We start from the raw sequence: 4781 nt of genomic DNA on the forward strand, positions 1-4781 counted from the left end.
CATTATAACTCAACCTTTTTTGCCGTGTTATATGACAGGTTTGTAGTCCTGAAATGAAAACAGACGTTCTTCACTCCTAAACAATCTCCTTCGATTTTTTATTTGTCTCTAGGACTAGCACTTTTCCTCTTCTACTATATTCTGATGTTTTCTTTTTTTCACTGTTTCCTTTTTTGAGCAACTTTCTTCAGGAAAAAGACAATCTAGTATTATATCTGCATATATTAAACTTTATTAAATATCCATGAATGTATGAACCATTCAGGACCCATTTTAAAATAGGCTTGTATAGCTAGTTTAGTGCTTCACACCTCTCACATAGAGAAGATGGAATGGATAGAGAATAATATTAGCCCGGCCCTAAAGAAACAGGCAGAAGGTGACAAAGATACATGGCCCGTGTAAAGCATGTAAATCCCGAATCCGAGATATGGTTTGAAAGCACTTTCCTCTGATCTGTGTGAGGTTACACCACAGTCTTTTTTTAGCTGAGCTATTTTCTTTCCTTTCCTAACTGGCTGGGGTTTTGGATGTTGGGTAAGGTTAGGGGTAAAGCTACGCAGTGTTGCTACGCAGTGTTGCTACGCCGTAGGTACATGGAAAGTAAGAGTCGAAGAGAGGCAATGGCAGCTCGTATTCTTCTTAAAGTTTACAACTCTCATCAAAAGGAATGCTACTAATCTGTAATTAGAGACCAACAACGTTAATGCTTAAGGGCTTCCTCAAGAAATATCAAGAACCCTTTCCTTTTTCCTGTTCTATTTTTGTGTTTTTACATTTTAATTCCACATTAAAACACAGATCTTTGGGTGTTGGGAATTGGGCGGTGGTCGTGTAGGGGGGTCTGCTGACAGTTATAATAAGGGGAGTATGCACAGAAAGCCTTCCTGGGTTTTCAACAGGGGGTGCGAGATCCTCTGGTCTTCTTTAATGTGCTGTAGGGCGTCCCTGTGCAGACTCGAAAACCAGAAAGTATTAGAAAAATATGAAACCTTTTTTAACATTTTACCCTTTACTTTTTGCATTCATTCCTTTTTGCAAGGTACAATTGTCAATCACTATGGTAACAGGATATCCTGTTTGAAAGCATTAAAACTCATGGTTCAATCTGTATAACCTATTTTAAGATGTCTTTACTTTAGCGACAACAGTTCCTTATTTTGTAACATGTGGGTGGTAAAACAAGTGTGGGGGGACTTCACCTTCTCTGCATTTTGGAAATCCACATACGCCAAGAAATACAGTATTGTCAGTGTCCTTTTCACGACAAGTGTCCAGTGGACCAAATGCATAATAGTTTCTCATTCTATAAATATGCTAACTCAGAGAAACGTTTCGCCATTGTATACTCCTACAAAAGTACTTGTACATAGAAATGATATTATGTACGTTTTGTATAGGCACTCTCACATGTAGTCTGTTGCACTTACAAGTATTTTGTAATGATGATGTAAGACAATTTCTCAGTGAGAAAAAAGCTTCCACTTTCACTGTGTTTTAGCTTCTGTAACTTTGTTTCACTAATATTTGGAGTGATTCTGACTCTTGGAAAGTAACAACATTTCTTACATCTATATTACGAAATACTTGTTTTTCTTTCATCTTAAAAGTCTTGGTGATGGGGAAGTGCCATAAACCAAAAAATTATTTTAAGAAATGCAGTTAACAATTTGGCATCAAATATCCTGATTAAACATGTGAATAAATATGCAAATAAAAATGCCAAAAAATAACATTTTGTAAGAATGTTCCGCGTTAGCCTCTAAGTTGAGGTTGTAATTGCATTTTGATGATGTGATAAGTGAAAGCAGGTCGCTGGTTACTGTAAATTCCTCCAGGAAATGAAGGAGGTTAATGCTACTGCAGAGGAGGGGAAAATTGAAATTATCACATAGATTTTACTGGTTATTGGTGATGGAAATTTGAAAGAAGGGGAAGCAGTTTGGGGACAGTTTTGGCCTGCAGCATGACTCCGTGTTATTTTTCCCGTTGATGTGGTCGCAAAAACAGGCCAACGAATGGAAAAAAGTTTTGCACAGAGAGAGAGAGCGAGAGAGACAGAGAGAGGGAGAGTCTGTAGAATAAGCAGATTTTTTGTGGAGTGGTTTAATGGTGCTTGACCGGCGAGCATACAGCCCCATCACCCATTGCATAGCTGGCTGCTCTGGGCTGCTCTGGGCTGCTCTGGGCTGCTCTGGGCTGCTCTGGGCTGCTCTCGGCTGCTCTCGGGGGCACGGAGGACTTTCAGAAGGACTAGAAGCTGAGACTTTTCAAGCTGTGCGTTCTGAATGTAGTGGAATTCCAAATGCAGTTGTAGACTATTCTATCTGTCTGATGAGGCTGACAGTTTGACCCATGATTAATTCTGCATGTGTTTACAGGTTTGCTATGGAATATTAAGCTTGATTGTTAACCCAACTTTCACATAATAAAGGTGACATTCATTTCATTTCATATTCACGCATAGATTCATTTAAATTGTGTGAGCTGCACAAGAAAAAACTAGTCATTGCTAAAATCCTGTTTTAAAATATGTATCACCCGGCTGTCTGGGCATCTGAAGTCAACGGAGGTTCAAAGACGAGGGAATCTTCTGGAAAGTCCATTCTACTACAGAATGGAGCTTTCTGGGAGGGTAGGGGAGGGTGAGGGGAGGGGAGGGTGAGGGGAGGGGAGGGGAGGTCAGAGTTCACATGTCAGAGGGCATCTGGAGCGATTGACTGAGGGCGTAAGAAGAAGCACCGGAGAAGATACTGCAATCAAACACGGCACCATGTCAGTCACCACCACACAGGGCAGACCGCAGGGTCTGAGGCGCACAAGAGTGATGTCATCAAAGGCCGACATGCAGAGGACAGGACCCCCGGTCTCAAAGTCTGCATGCAATCAAATAATAAGATTATCAATCAGCAGTTGACAGCACTGTCATAACCTATGTCCAGATTACAGGCATCAGTTCACTGCGTTTGTGTTTCAATACAGAATAAGTAAAATACAAAGTCCCAGCCCCTTTTGGTATGGTATTCTTCCCTTCCTCCAAATTTGGAAGTACACCACACGCGGCAAAGCCACACCTAGCTCATTCTGCGGTGGCCCTTTAAGTGGAACATTGCCCCCATTTTGTGAAATTGCCCTCTCACGTGCCCCCGATGCGGGTGGCGCACGTGGCCATTTAAAGAAGAAGAAGAAGGTTTGACCCTGAAGAGGAACTGCGAGTCTGTAATTAAGCATCTCGATCGGCAGCAGGGGCGTGGCCTTCTCTCTGCTTTGGTGTGCGGCGTCTTAGCGGCAGTGCTAGCTGAGCGCGACGGGGTGGCACCACCAAGAGCTGCAGTTAAACCCAGCCTCAGAACGCAGGGCCTCCCCTGAGTGCGGAACGGGCACACCGCTGCTGCGCTAACGGCAAGGGTAAACACTGCACACAGCCTGCGGTCACCATGGAGGGATTAACATAGGCCCATTCCTATTCACACAGTGGCAGTCATTACAATACATGTAAAATTAAGATGAATTAACAAGATACGTGAATCATATGATATTTCAATGAACATACAAGGCATATAAATTTAAGTATATGGTGAAAGAGCTGCTTTAAGGAATATCACTCTGGAATAATGAAAATCAAATCAATCACGTGGGTATGGTGGTGCAGTGGCGCAGTGGCGCAGTGGCGCAGTGGGTGTGGTGGCGCAGTGGGTACAGTGGCGCAGTGGGTATGGTGGTGCAGTGGGTACAGTGATGCAGTGGGTATGGTGGTGCAGTGATGCAGTGGGTGTGGTGGCGCAGTGGGTACAGTGATGCAGTGGGTATGGTGGCACAGTGGCGCAGTGGGTATGGTGGCGCAGTGGGTATGGTGGTGCAGTGGGTACAGTGATGCAGTGGCGCAGTGGGTATGGCGGTGCAGTGATGCAGTGGGTATGGTGGTGCAGTGGGTATGGCGGTGCAGTGGCGCAGTGGGTATGGTGGTGCAGTGGGTACAGTGACGCAGTGGCGCAGTGGGTATGGCGGTGCAGTGATGCAGTGGGTACAGTGGCGCAGTGGGTACAGTGGCGCAGTGGGTGCAGTGGGTATGGTGACGCAGTGGCGCAGTGGGTATGGCGGTGCAGTGATGCAGTGGGTATGGCGGTGCAGTGATGCAGTGGGTATGGTGACGCAGTGGCGCAGTGGGTATGGTGACGCAGTGGCACAGTGGGTATGGCGGTGCAGTGATGCAGTGGGTATGGCGGTGCAGTGATGCAGTGGGTATGGTGACGCAGTGGCACAGTGGGTATGGCGGTGCAGTGATGCAGTGGGTATGGTGACGCAGTGATGCAGTGGGTATGGTGGTGCAGTGATGCAGTGGGTATGGTGGTGCAGTGATGCAGTGGGTATGGCGACGCAGTGATGCAGTGGGTATGGTGGTGCAGTGATGCAGTGGGCATGGTGACGCAGTGGCGCAGTGGGTATGGTGGTGCAGTGGGTACAGTGGGTACAGTGGCGCAGTGGGCGCAGTGGGTACAGTGGTGCAGTGGGTATGATGGTGCAGTGGGTACAGTGGTGCAGTGGGTATGATGGTGCAGTGGGTATGGTGGCGCAGTGGGTACAGTGGCGCAGTGGGTATGGTGGCACAGTGGGCGCAGTGGGTAGCACTGCCTCACAACAAGAAGGTCCTGGGTTCCAGCTATGGACTGCAGATGAACATGAGCTCATTAGCTAACTCTGCCGCATTTACATTGATGTGGAAACTGAAATGTTGATTAATGTTCACTGTCGCTGGTAAAAAAAAAAAAGTAAATAAATAT

This window comes from Conger conger, chromosome 14 (assembly GCF_963514075.1).
Source record: "Conger conger chromosome 14, fConCon1.1, whole genome shotgun sequence".
NCBI classification, from domain to species: Eukaryota; Metazoa; Chordata; class Actinopteri; order Anguilliformes; family Congridae; genus Conger; species Conger conger.